The following is a 15,615-nucleotide window of genomic DNA, read 5'->3' as shown; positions in this document are numbered from 1 at the left end:
GATACAGTAAAGGTTGCTATACCAACCTATGAAAGCAAAGAAATAAAAAAGTTAGGTGACTTATCAGTACATGATCTCCAGTCTTCCACCTACAGCCACTTTACCATCATACCATACACAACAACCAGAATTCTGCCTCCCTCAGCACACATCCCCTTTCCAGATTATCCCCATGTTGTCCTTTGCTCATTAGAATACATGTAAGATGAAAAAACCACTGTATACAACATGCCAGGCCTAGCTACATAAACACACTGCTGTTTGGGTTGCTTCTGAAATCTTGGCAGTGTGGACCACTAGAAGACTCAAACTTTTTAAAGGAATACTGTTCATTCCCATACATCACAAGCCCCCATTCCCAACACTAGTAACTGTGAACATTTGGTGTATAGTAGTTGGTTGTGCTGGAAGAAGAGCATTTGAGAAGTGGCTGTCTGCAAAAGGGTAATTTAAAAAGATCAAGGTCTAGTGTATGGGAGAGATGTCAATGGAAAATTGCATGCCTGTGGGTGGAAGACAACTTATGTACAACTTGGTGGCTTTAAACATTCAATTCCTTGCTTTTGTTGGCATGTCAGTAGTATTTGTAATTGTCCTATGATAAAGTTTGTGTATGAGTGACCTAATTTTGCTTTTAAAAGATTATTGGGGCAAGAGTACAGCTGCTGAACAAGGAGAAGGCTATCTGTCAGAAACTGCACACGAAGCCATCTCCAGCATAGGATAAAATGGAATCTCCTGATAAAAATGTTAGTTTGACAATAAAAGCTGCATTAGCCAGCCCCAGGCAGGTTTGTGCACAAGCACTTAAGATTTTAGTTATGCCTAAAAGCGACCATAAATGTGGTTTAGAGTTGGGGAAATCAGATATTTAACTGCATTTTGGGGTAGTCAACAGCACCAGCTACTGCTAAGAAAAATTTAAATGGAAGATATGTAAGGGTCCTGGAGCAATTGATCATGTAACATGAAGCCTTATAGTGACTAGTCACCAGTTCGAGTCTGATCCAGAGACTTGAAGTAGTCACCATCCTGACAGCTGTTTGGCGACTCAAGTGAGAGGAGGAAATTTTAATCTAGTTCTGAGTAGGCAGGTAGTCCAACACAAAAAGCACCTCCACTATGGGCACCTTACCAGTATTCTGTGAAAGGGATGTGGGGACAGGACTACTGTAACATCTTACTCTTAGAGAGGTCTTGTCTCCATATCACAGTGTGGAAGAGTTCACACTGCTCCGATCTACACTGAAATGCTATACTTAGCCAAGGCCAAAAATTGGAGCAACAGTAAATGACTAAACATCTCCAGTGTGTAAGAGGAACAGCAGGACATACAGATTATTTGCCAACATCTCTTTTTTGTTTTTTTGTTTCAGATTGCCACTAAGTATAGCTTATTGAACTTCTACATTTAAGAACAGGGAAAGAGCAAACTTGTTTGTATATTTTTACCCTCCTTTCCTTAGGTGAAGTGCTTTTAATCTCAGCCCTAGTAAGCAAAGAAGGATTCAGCCATTACTGCTGTGTTTTATTGATGAACAGAGATTTTAAGGCTCTAGAGTTTGCCATCTAGCATCTTCTACCCAAGCACTAATTCATTTTTAAAAAGGAAAATGGTAAATACATTTTCCAAACCTTCATTGAATTAAGTAAGTAATATTTGTTATGATGAGGTATGTGGACTACAAATAGATTTAAGTACTTTGTAAGTCAAATGTACAAGCACATACCATATTTCTAAGAGTTCTCAAGTGACCCTGTGAAATTAAGTGTTTAGGAACAGTGAGCATTTTGCTACATATTCACCTAACTACATGAATATTGACTTACTGCTTGTTAAGGTATCCATCACCAGATGGGACTTTTAGATGTAGTCTTACAGTTTCTCTTAAATGCAACCAAGTTTTTAGTATTGGAGAAAAAAAATTGCTGGTCATTTTCTGATGTTGTTTCTTTGTGTCAGGTAGCTTTCGGTCATAACTCTGATTACAGTCAATTCTTAAGGCAGAACTAGTGATTCATGTTTGATGGAGATCCCTGAAATATGGGATGGCCTGTGTGCTGTTGGCAGCCACCACTGTTCCAGGACTGGTTTTACTTATATACTCAATTACAATGTGCACAGACCCTGATGTTACTTATTTCTCCTGCAATAGGAAGCCAGCTTCTAAGACCTTGACATCTGCTTCTGCTTGGACAAGGGGCAACATTTATTTTCATTCCTATAAAGTAAAAATAGTGGCTTTAGTGAAGAGTGAAACTACTAGGCATAAATAAGAGTATCTCATTCATTTCAGATTTGTACCTTCATAAAATAACTGGAAAAAATTAGCTGTGTAAATCCTAGTGTAACCCACTCTAAAACAGTGTAATTCTATGTCCCCATCTAGTGGCTAGACCATGTATAGACATTTACTCATCTGCTACTGCCAGTAAGGTAATGAAGTGTCCTTTAGCTGAACTATTCAAGGCTCTTGATTTTTACTTCTTGAGATCCCTGTACATGACCCATGCAGCAGAATCATTACACAAGCTCAGAATAATTTACCAGCAACATGTAATGTAACTGCCACCAGGGAAACTAACAGCAATAAAGCCAACAAACTCTAAATTGTTGCAGTCTAGCTAGAGGAAGGCTCCTTATTCACAGATGAGCATAACTTGGGAGTTTCCCAACAGCTGTACAGTGTGTGGCAGATGGAAAAGGGAAAATAGATGCTCAGAATAATGCAACGAGCAAGACCTATCCCTCATTCTCTACTATACCAATGTAGGTCAACCCCCTATTTAGGGCACAACCTCTTCAAGGCAGGAATTGTCTTAGTCACTCTGTCAAATGCCTAGCACAGTATGGTCCTTACTTTGATTGGGGCTTCCAGGCACTACTGAATACAAATACATACAACAAATATAGGCAGGAGGGACAGAAAGGCTAGGGAGAACACAGAATTCACTGCTGCAGAATGATACAATGTGCAGCATGACAAAAAAAGTGTCACAATCATATTAATAGGTTTCAGAGTAGCAGCCGTGTTAGTCTGTATTCGCAAAAAGAAAAGGAGTACTTGTGGCACCTTAGAGACTAACAAATTTATTAGAGCATAAACTTTCGTGAGCTACAGCTCACTTCATCGGATGCATTTGGTGGAAAAAAATTTTCCACCAAATGCATCCGATGAAGTGAGCTGTAGCTCACGAAAGCTTATGCTCTAATAAATTTGTTAGTCTCTCAGGTGCCACAAGTAATCATATTAATGTACTTTAGTTATTTTACTTTTGCTGACTGATTTTATTAGAGCTATGTGTGGCTATGATCAGACAAGTGACCTATAAATGGTGACCCTCTTACCCAAAGTTCTTTTCCTGTGTACCCAAGCTAGCCAGACACCCATACAACATCCAAATACCCTTTATAACTCAAATGGTTCAAAGTCAGTGAACACTGTTTTGTGAAGTTTCATGATATGATTTAGTTTCAGGCAATTTTGCATTTCTGAAACTTTGCTGTTCTACTGAAGAGTGCAAAACCACTTGTTTTCACATTTTTGTTTGCATTGAAATCTTTTGTAAGAAAGCGTTAGGTGTCACAAACAGATTCTGCAAGGAAGTATTAATACAACTATAATAATTTTACAAGGAAAATTCATGTTTGTGGTATGAAAGGCCAGTGTCTCGGTCTATGGGAATAAAGAATTCAAGGAACTACTAGCCTTTGATAGTCTCTTATTTAAATCACCCATGAAAAATAAAGTAGTATAAGAACACATTAGTTTCCAAGAATATGCTGGCTAGAAGAATGATGCTAAGGTGCCACAAGTACTCCTTTTCTTTTTGCGAATACAGACTAACACGGCTGCTACTCTGAAACCGATGCTTATTTAGACTCCCACTTACTGGAACAAAAGCAACCTATAACCAAGGCAATATAAGCAAGGAAATTCCAACAGGTAGTAGTCTAGGGTGACTGAAGATCTTGGTAAACACAGCAGCACGTTTTACTGCCAATTTTTCCTCAGAGAGTCCAAATTATTTACTGAGACTCATGAACACAGACTCAGCCAATCAGGAGAAATATCATGTGACTTTAACCCTGCCACCAATCCCAACCATTCCAGCTAAAACCAAAATGCATTGTGTAAAACTGCTGCGACATTTCAGGGCTGTCAGACAGTGGCAGGGAGTAGCGAGGGGGAGAACTATGCTCAGTTTCAATACAATTTGATTTTACTGACTACTATCCACAACTCATCAGCGTTTTCCTCAGCAAAACCATTTGGATTTAGCTTTTTGATTGCTAAAGAGTGCCTATAGAAGAAATATAGTACTATGAAACCACTATAGCAATTACTCATCTCTTTTGCAAGCCACACCTAAAGATCTGGAAGCTAATTTGCTGATGCGCATTTATTATAACTTTCTCTATATTCTGCTGGTACCAGCACCATGAAGGTGAGGACACACCTCTAACAATTTAGGCTTCAATCCATCTTCATATTACATTAAAACCAAGAGACTGAACAAGCAAAAAACGCATATTGTTTTACAACTTGTAATGTTTTCCAAGACATCAAAATGTATGTAACAGCACACTTTTGAATGGATCGTCTTTATTGTTGATTTTAATCAAGTTATTCATTCACATAAGAGGGAACTATTTTCTACCCTCCTTTGTTTACATCTTTGTTTACTAGGTTTTTTCCTAGCACAGTATGGTCCTTACTTTGATTGGGGCTTCCAGGCACTACTGAATACAAATATATACAACAGATATAGGCAGGAGGGACAGAAAGGCTAGGGAGAACACAGAATTCACTGCTGCAGAATGATACAATGTGCAGCATGACAAAAAAAGTGTCACAATCATATTAAGGTACCTTAGTTATTAAGGTATTATTATTAGGTTCTGCCTCAGTTCTCACATCTGTAAAATGTATAAGTTACAAACAATATACACTCACCTATAAATACCTCACTATGGGTATGTCTATACTACCCTCCGGATCAGCGGGCAGCGATCAATCCAGCGGGGATCGATTTATCACAGCTAGTCTAGACACGTGAAATCAACCCCCAAGCACTCTCCCATCAACTCCTGTACTCCACCACCACGAGAGGAGCAGGCAGAGTCGACAGGGGAGTGGCAGCAGTTGACTCACCATAGTGAAGACACTGCGGTGAGTAGATCTAAGTACGTCAACTTCAGCTACTTAGCTGAATTCAGAGTAGCAGCCGTGTTAGTGTGTATCTGCAAAAAGAAGAGGAGTACTTGTGGCACCTTAGAGACTAACAAGTTTATTTGAGCATAAGCTTTCGTGAGCTACAGCTCACTTCATCGGATGCAATTAACTTAGGCTTGAATAGAGACTGGGAATGGATGAGTCATTACACAAAGTAAAACTATTTCCCCATGGTATTTCTCCCTCCCACCCCACCCCCCACTGTTCCTCTGATATTCTTGTTAACTGCTGGAATTAGCCTACCTGCTTGTCACCATGAAAGGTTTTCCTCCTTCCCCCCCCTGCTGTTGGTGATGGCTTATCTTAAGTGATCACTCTCCTTACAGTGTGTATGATAAACCCATTGTTTCATGTTCTCTGTGTGTGTGTATATAAATCTCTACTCTGTTTTTTCCACCAAATGCATCCGATGAAGTGAGCTGTAGCTCACGAAAGCTTATGCTCTAATAAATTTGTTAGTCTCTAAGGTGCCACAAGTACTCCTTTTCTTTTTGATATGTTGAAGGAGAACTCTTTTAATGATGGCTTAGAGAAGGGTCTGTTTTATGGGAAATTCCAGTATTTATTACTGCAAGTTGTTAAAGTTATAATTAATTTTCATAAGCATATTATAGTAGTATTAAATTAAAGTCTAAATGTGTTGGCTTTGCCATTTTTAATGGAAACTAAACGCTGGCTCTTTTAGCCCAGTCTAACATCTTTAACTGGGCTTCCATGAAACTGCAATATCACCCAGTGGTTGGTCAGGATCTTCTTTTTCTTATTGGGGGTCAATTTTTCCCAGCTATATGAAGAAGTAATAAAATAACTGTTCCATTTGCTGCATTTAGCACCTTTCATGTAGTTAGTGCAATGTGTTTTCCAACTCTAGTCCTTACTACAGCACTGTGAGGTAAATAACTATATTTGTGCCCATTTCTGGATGTGTGTTTTTTTAAAACTAATGCACAGAAGAGTTAAGAGACTAACCAAAAACATCACATGGGAAGTCAATGGCCACGTCAGGACTAGAACCCACAAGCCTCGACTCAAATACAGGGAACGATCCTGAACTAGAGGTCTTGTCCTTCTGTAATTTCTGTGATTTGGTTAAACATTAGCATGCACTCCTTCCCACAGAATGAGCGAACAGGACCTCCTTGCTACCATTCTGAAAGAGTCAAAGGACAGCACAGCAAAAAGTTTACAGAACAGGTCAACAGCAGAATCAGGAGTAGAGCTTCTGTCTCCCAATTCCCGGTCAATACCAAATCTACTGGATCATGATGCCTTCTCATTAAGAATGTCCTCTGATAATCTGATGTTATAGCAGAAGAGCCAAATGGCAAGAAAGCTTCCCTCCTTAACTCACCACCATCTTTTTGAACTCTTACCTATGGAAAGAGACAGTCAAGGTGCATGTTGAGATGGTATGGTGCTTCCTTCTCCACCAACACCTTTTTAGATCCAACCCAAGGCTGGAGGTGGTGCCTGTGACTCACAGCACAATTGATTACTGCTATTTGACTTTTTATATCTTCCTTCTTCATCTCCATGGGGAAAGGGGTGAGGTGAAAGAAATTGTCACTCCCACTGCTCCCAAGCTTTGTGTATAGCGCCACTTCTGGACAATCATCTCAAAGAGAAAACACTTTCTTGCTCCAGCTCTGCACAGCAAAGAGCTTACTGCTTGAAGCAAACAATGTCCCTGAAAGATCTCCACTCCCAGAACTGCCACCACCACCCCCGCGCCCCTTCCCGCTGCAACCCTGGCAGGGGAAAAGGATGAACAGGAGAGAGATTTCCCAAGTCTAAAGATAGCATGCTGGTTCCCAAGCCAGAAGAGGAGGAGCATTTGTAGCAAACCATATAATACCAACTGAGACTGAATGTGGGGGGGGGAGATAAGGGTAAAAAAGGCTATGTTGTGAGGTGTTTAGAACTGGGCAAGATGGAGGAAAAAGAAATGAAGCAGCAGAGAGATTAGAGGTGAAGGAAGCAGAGAGAAGAAGTGAAGTAGGAAGTTGGGGGGTTAGAAAGATTAGCAGGCATCTGCAAATTATGCCACCGAAGTTTCACCCTATATTGTAAAGACAATTGTGCATGGTCTTCATTGCATTTGTATACAATAAATAACACTCATTTAGACAAGGTGGTCAGGATTCAGACACTTGGACAAACATCTAAACTAACTTGATGCTTAAGATCCACCAGCAAAGACTGAAAATCCATTTGTGCTGTCACAGGCCTTGTCATCTATGCTTATGTTTGGCATTTCCATTACAATAACTCAGTTCTTCCACTTCCATTCTTACTTAGAGTTACACAATGTAAGTCACATAGCAAGCCTGTACCAGAAGGGAGGGGAAGAGAGTCGTGTTTGCACTATACTGTTTTAGAACACAATGATTTGGCAATTATTCTTCACCCAACAACGACACCTTGTATACCAGATGATTTCTTTATAAATTGAATGCTAAAATCCAATTTTTCTTGCTTCAGTTTTAATTGAGACAGCAATAAACTGAAGCATTGGGGTTAGTGAAAAATGGGCATAACAGTCCCTGACAATGAGGGTAACATCCTGTTGCTATGCCGTTTTATTTTTGCTGTGCATCTGACCCTAGATATTGTGGGTATTCCTTGGGCTGGCATTGCTTTTAAATGGTCTGGAAATATCTGGAGAAGTTTCTCTCCAAACCAAGAGAACTCAGAAGTGGATAGATACTTGGCTATAATCAACTGAGGCTGTTTACAATATGCCCTGTTATTGATCTAGGCAGAAAAAGCAGCAAAGCCTAAAGAGTCCCACAACCCCCAGATGCAGATGTATTCATATAATCAACTAGCTAGATATTTCTTACTAACACCATCTCTACTGCTGTGACTCTGTATGTCCCCAAAAACACATTAAAATTCTTTAGCAGCAGTTAGTTAAATTCCAGTTCGAATCAATTCCCACAATGACCCAATCCAGATGCTGGTCAAAACTCCTCCCTCCCTAACAAGTGACAATTTGGGGTTGTAAAAAGAAAGCTCAGAGTTATTTGGTTTTTCTCCAAAGACCTCTGCCTTTGAAGCAATATCTATAGTCAACATGGTATTAGTTGGTATCAGTGGTCCCAGCTCCCCACTACCCCATTTGTGAGAGTAAAACTCATGCAATAAAAAAACCCATGTGCCTGTTTGTTTCATACAATTTTGAAATCCTGACTTTTAAGGACAATGCAAGTCTTTTGCAGTAAGAGTGGCAAAAATCTGAAAGGCTCTTTTCAAATCAAGGTTTTTACCAGAAGGAGTGTAAATTTTACTGCCATTAAACTAGTTGTGGGGATGGATACCATTATGAAACAAATCTCTTAAAGTAAGTTTAAATGCTTTATCCTGCATATTCAGCCAAAAAATAAACTGCCTAGTTGATGTTGTCTAACTCAAAGAATATTTCAGTGTAAAAAGTTCATTTTTTTAGTTTCATGATGACCCTGCTGAGCCACCACAATGGAAGAGGAAGCCTGAATCTATTCTTGGTAACTGATCAACAGAATTATTGGCTAAATTAATTTTGAAGAATTTTACTTCCTGTTGATGGGTGGCCATTTCTGAATCCCAACTGGAGTTTGAATTAATAACTAGGACTAGATCTTCCTCCCTGTGCCAAGCCCAACTTGCCATGCTTTTTGTAGGAGGATTCTGCAGTCCCTGGAGGGAAAAGAATCCTTCATCTTACATAGGGAATTGCAGTCCAGCTTAAATAAGAGGAGTTAAAGAAAGAAGACTGCACAAATGAACAGACTTCCACAGAGCTTTAGTTCTAGCTGAATCTCTTGGTTATTATTCAGCATAAGATTTGGTCACCGAGATTACTGATTCTGTGACTTTAACAGATGTCCATGACTTCTTCAGCTTCAGCCATGGGTGGCAGGGCTTGGGCTTCAAGCTTAGCATGGTCCCATGTCATGGGGCCCTGGCCAATTCCCCTGCTTGCTACCCCCAAGGCCAGTCCTGTGTACATTTCTATGATTTGTTGCCTTATTGGTGGCATCCTGTGACTTTTAATAAAAATACCCATGCCAAAATAATATTTAGTCCTGCCTTGAGTGCAGGGGACTGGAGTATACGACAACTCAAGGTCCCTTCCACTCTTACAATTCTATGAAAAGCATATCCTTAATTATTATGGACAACACTGTCTAGATTACTCTACAGCAGTGCTATTCAAAGTGGTGGTCCACGAGCCATCGGCTGCCAGTCTGCCCACACACTGGAAAAAAAAATTGCCGGTCCCCCACATCAGATAGCTTGAGAAGCACTGCTCTACAGCATCCAGACACATCTAGTGACTCAATGATATATTGCGTGTAAGTATTACACAGCCCACCCATGCAATCCTGGAGCCACAGAAGGCTGAGGCTAAAACAGCTCTATCTCTCTTCCTGAACCTCTACATTTTTTACACACAACACATGGATCCAGCAACCTTTGCCTTGCTCAGACAACATGGTTGCAAAAGGGATACAAGTAGTATTGCCAACTCCAAGCGCTCAAACAATCATAACAGGCCCAATCATCCAATGAGATTTTAAACAAGTTTTAGCTGCTTGCCATCTAGTTTTTTTAACTTTTACAGTTCATGTTTTCAAGCTTTTTTCCGTAGCCACAAAAGGTTAGAAATTTGATTTCTTTATAAAAAAAAAGAAAAGAAGAAGAAGACTGGAAACATTAATATAAACCTCTAATTCCAGAAGCTTTGGTTCTACAAAAAAGACTTTTGTTTTTTTTATTCCTGTGGCATTGTGTTTTCTTAGAGCCCCACCTGGTTATTTATTCCTATATAAGGTAGGAAACTGCATGATTTTAGTTTATTCCCTTTGTGATGTTTAAAGAACACTTGCTCTCTTCTTAAGGGAAAAATTAGATTGATACAGTAGATTCTGCTTAATAGCAAGCCAGCTATTGAAAGCTTCCAGTTAATAGCAACACTTTGCTGTGAAGCAATCCTGTCCCATTGACTTTGGTGTTGATGGGGTTCGAATATTGCCAATGGCATGCTAATTAACAACATTTTTTGGATGACAGGCCCTAGCTGCAGGCACATTTGAGAGGCTGCAACCAGAGAATAAAGTGTTGAGGCATTTCTGTCCTAGCTGGAGTCCTGCAAACATGCCTGCAGCCAGTATTCAGTCCATCTCTGCACTTCATTCTGAGGCTCCTCCAGCCCCACAAACCTTCCTATACACAGGGACCTCACAGGAGGTAAAGGGCTGTGGGCTGGGAGGGAAAGCTACAGGTAACTTGGAGGGAAGCTGCAGCCCAGATGTTGGAGCTGCCTACTACTTCTCCCTGCTCTCTCTGGACTGCGCCTTGCTGGGAGGCTGCACTGGGATGTATTGAGACCTGACCCCTGGAGAGTGCAGGGAGAGGTACAGTGCAGCCCCACAGGCCCCCATGCCCCAGCATCCAGGCTACAGCCCCCTCTCCAAGCAGGTTTGCAGGGCTGCAGCCTGGGAAGGCACATCCTAGTGCTTCCTTCCCTGGCTACTGCCCTGCTAACCTGCCTTCCGCTTATTAGCAACTGCTGGATAATGACAACTTTGTGCTAGCAACCAAGGGGGTGCTAGCATGTGGACTCTACTGTATTCACTTTGAGAGTTTTAAGTTATCAGGATAGATGTTGAAACAGTAAAATATCCATATTCTTCAAGCCTGTCAAATCTAAAAACAAGTTCAAGGTATTGACTTTACCAATTCAGGAACTACTTATTAAAGCATTATGAATGCAAAACCAAAATTCTCGCCAGATTATACCAGTTCCCTTTTCTCAGACCTCAGCAGATCACCAGAAAAAGTTAACTCAAGTATCACCCAATATTATGTGACCTTTACATCACTTGAGTTTTATATTGCTATTTATAAATAATCAGCAAAAGTAACTTCATAGCTGCCACCTGTTTTATGCACATCACATTGAGTTTATGTAACCCACACCTCCTGGGTGTGGTGCTCTCTGCCCTCTAGTGGCATTGAGACCACTTAGAGATTGAGTCTGGTACAGCCTTACCTAAGGGCCATGTGGCTTTTAGCTCACACATTTAGTTCCAAGGGTCCCAGGTTCAATCCTGCCTGCTGCCGACCGGGGGTCTGTCAGCGTTACATTTACATAAGTTAAAAAAACACACTGATTTGGCTTTTCAGCCTGAAGCTTCTAGCTGGCATGAGTTGTGAACATCAGGCTGTGTCTGATATCTGCATAGGTCACTAGCACAGGCTATGACACAAGCCAAATCTCCTGGATGATTTATACGGTTGTAATGATGATACAGCTAGTGCATTAGTAATTCTCAGGGAGATGAAGCAGTAATTTTTGAATGATTTACACCTGATCTTGTCTTTCTGGACATAACATGTCACTGTATTCTGATGTGAGGCATTAGATGTTGAACTTTTCACTGAGGTCTGGTCTACACTGTAGTGTGGACATACAAAAGCAATTTAATTACTGTGGTGGCTGTACATCAATGGAATTTAGGTAGACTTAATTTTGTAGTGTAACCAGCCCGAGCCATTAAGGCTGGCTCTGCTCATGCAAGCAAGTACCAAGGGCTATATGATTTCCACTGGAAAGCCTCACATCTTTCTCAGGAAAGAAGCACTTTACACGGTAGCTGTGCCTACTAACAGTTTCTAGCTCAATGAATCACGCCAGAGGTTTTGTTCACCATTTTCTCAGCATGGTACTTGAGCTGCATCCTTCATCCAGAGTAAAATAATGGTAACATTAACCGCAGGGATGGACTTCAATGTCTTCTGGCTGGGATTTCCCTCCTCCTATTAACATTTTCTAATATCTCAGCAATAGACTTAAACACTACGCTGCAAGGTTTTGTAATGGAGCTGTGCACTCCTTGACCTACCCAGGCTAACACTGAACTCCCCTTACCTCAAAGCAGACATTCTCCTTTAAGCTTGCGACTTCAGATGAAGGTTATATAGAAAGCACAGGAACTGCAATAAAAAGATGCCTTAAAGAAACAGTCCTTTGGAATACACTGACAATATTCTGTCTGACTCGATCACTCACTGTCCAGTGTATCACTTGAGTAAATCTCGTATCAACCTGTCTGTATAGCCCTTCTGTAGCAAGCCATCATGTGGGAATGATTGTTTGGTACCTTTTGATATTCTTGAAAGAGCAAATGAGAGGCATATGTAAAGGAATTAAGTAAGTCATTCTATCTTATTTGTTCATAGCCAGATGAATAAAATACTCATCATTACGAGGCTCCACTCGAGGGAAGACTCATCAGTTATAATCAAGGCAAGACCTAAAGGCTCAGAGATTGAACTAGCCAAACAATTGAAAATACAGTAGTGGCAGCCATCACGCTAATGGAAGAGGGGGTGTGGGAAGTAGGAGTTACACAGAAACCTGTCAAGCCCATTTTGTTAATCTCCAATTATCTCCAATTATCTCAAGCACTTTGATTTATAGAGACAAGAGCTTCAGCCCTTGCCTTTCAAACAATTTTTTAAAAAAGTATAGGAAAAATTAGCTTCCCCTCCTCTTGCTCGCCACACCTGTACTTCTCATTTCAGGAGTTTCTTGTAAATGAAGGTAAAATAAAAGTATGTAGTGTTGTTGTAGCTATTAGAGAGGATATTACAGAGACAAGGTGATGTACATCTTCCAGCTCACCAAACATCCCAGTAACAATTATGTGGGTGAGAGCAGACAATCACTGGGCTCTCGAATGAACTCACACAGGAAAATGATAAAAAGACAAAAACACCTCATCACCTGGGGGGTGAACATTTTTCACAAACGATCATTCTATATCTGACCTATCAGTCCCCCTCCTCAGAGGGGACCTCCACAACACTTTCACATGATGAGCCTGGGAGCTTAAATTCATAACTTTGCTAGACACTAAAAATCATGGACTGAATAGACTCACTAGATTTATGGCTTAATACAACAATCTGTAACCCATTAAACCTACCCGCCAACTCTTCCCCCACCCCCCGCCCATGACTGGATAAATGTTAATTGGCCACTTCACCTTGAAATGCTAGCTATTTATGCTAAACAGTCTGTTCCACCTTGTAACTGTTCAAGTGTGGGAAATATACACAGAAAATAAGAAGAGCTTTGCATAAGCTTTTCTCTCTCACCAACATAAGGTGGTCCAAAAAATATTACCTCACCCACCTTGTCTTGGTAAAACTAAATGGCACAATTTCTTAAAAACTACTATCACCCCTGTTTGCAATCTCACAAAAATATGGAGAGACAACGTTACTCTCACCACAGAGCTTGTGTCTCATTAGGTCCAAGTCCAGCCACAGTAAAGTTAGTGTTGCTACTACTGACACTCCCTGCCCTGGGAATCAACAAATGACTGGAGTGTACAAAGATAACAATCCAGCACATTCTAACACTCAATTCACTCTTAAAATAATGTGTAAAATACCTAGATTAGGCAGAATGTCACAGGGCATGCATGTCCTGTAGGCCACACAAACACCTCAACCCCCCCGCCCCAACCACCCACACACAGTGTGCCACTGTAGGCACTCCCTGTCTTCGTTTCTCCTCCTCTGGGTTTTTTTTTTTTGTCTCTCCCAGGCAGTCACATAGCTCATGCCTCTTGCTGACTCATTCTGAAAGTTCACATCCCATTAAGGACAATAAATGTCCAAACAAACCAAAATCACATTCTCCCTACTTGGACTCTTCTTCAGCCAACCCTCTGGGCTCAGTTCCCAACCTCTTCTCAGGGCTTGTCTCCACTACTGATGGGATCAATGCTGTGGTGATGGATCCACCGGGGGTCAAATTTAGTGGGTCCAGTGAAGATCCACTATATCGACTGCCAATCACTCTCCAGTCGACTCCAGTACTCCACTGGAATGAGAAGAGTAAGGGCATGTCCACATTACGCGCAGGATCGATGGGTAGCGATAAATCCATCGGGGGTTCATTTATTGCGTCTAGTCTAGACATGATAAATCGACTGCAAAGCATTCTCCCATGGACTCCGGTACTCCATCAGAGAGAGAAGCATAGGCAGAGTCGATGGGGGAGTGTCAGCTGTCGACTTACCACAGTGAAGACACCGCAGTAAGTAGATCTAAGTATGTTGACTTCAGCTACATTATTCACGTAACTGAAGTTGCGTAAGTTAGATCGATCCCCACCCCCAGTGTAGACCAGGCTTAAGGGGAGTTGACAGGACACTTTCTCATGTCGACCCAGTGCAGTGTGGTCCCTGTGGTAAGTAGCTCTAAGCTACGTCGACTTGAGTTACGCTACTAACGTAACTCAAATTGCATAGCTTAGATCAACTTTTCCCTTTAGTGTAGACCTGCCCAATGTTACCTTTCAGTCTCTATCTGGCTCTGCAACTGAGCACTGACTCCCAAGCTACTTCCATCAAGTCCTCCATACCTTACTGCAGAGCTCAACCTGCTCTCTGTGGTTCCTCTCCCAAACTGACCTTTCTCATCCCTTCTGTGTGGCCCAGGTATTTCAGGCTGTCATCTGACCCCAATCAGTCCATTCCCTTAGGTTGGAAGGCAGCTCATTATGGCAGAGGAGGAGCTGAATGAACATAGCTGGCTATCGCTATGCCTTCTGACCCTTAAGGAGCAGACCATCCTGTTACAGAGTTACAACATATCAGTTAGGCAGGTGCTTAAACCCATCCCTGTCCTGGAGATAGCTGAAACATATGCTGAACTTCAAGCATGTGCTTAAGTTATTTGCTGAATTGAAGCAAGTTTGCTCAACAATAAGGCTGAGAAGATATCAGAATATAATTGTCAATTTCCTAAACACTAAACTAAACCCCCTGAATGCTGACCTGGCTCCCACTAGCCACAGTTTGTCGCTCCAGGCCAATGAGGACTGTGGGAAGCGGCACAGGCCGGGGGATATGCTGGCCACCCTTCCTGCAGCCCCCATGGGCCTGGAGCAATGAACCGCGGCTAGTGGGAGCTGCGATCAGCCGAACCTGCAGACGCGGCAGGTAAACAAACCGGTCTGGCCCACCTGGGGCTTTCTCTGAACAAGCGGCAGACCAGCTTTGAGAACCTCTGATCTACACTACAGCTTATGTTGGAATAATTTAGGTCCTCCGGAGGGTGGGGTGGGGGGGTGCCATGAATAAAATCACATACACTCCAGTAACATGAATTACACTGACATGTGCCCATGTGGACAGCACTATGCCGGCGGGAGAACTTCTCCTGCCAACATAGCTTCTGCCACTTATGCAGGCTGGAGTGGTTTAGCCCACTAGAGAGCTCTCCCCCATTGGCATAGAGTGGTTACCTTAGACAACTTACAATGGCACAGCTGCATCGGTGCAGCTGCGCTGCTGTAGGCTCTCCAGTGTAGCCA

Source organism: Dermochelys coriacea, chromosome 2 (assembly GCF_009764565.3).
Source record: "Dermochelys coriacea isolate rDerCor1 chromosome 2, rDerCor1.pri.v4, whole genome shotgun sequence".
Lineage (NCBI taxonomy): Eukaryota > Metazoa > Chordata > Testudines > Dermochelyidae > Dermochelys > Dermochelys coriacea.
The sequence above is the reverse complement of the archived record's forward strand: the minus strand, read 5'-3'. Positions refer to the sequence as shown.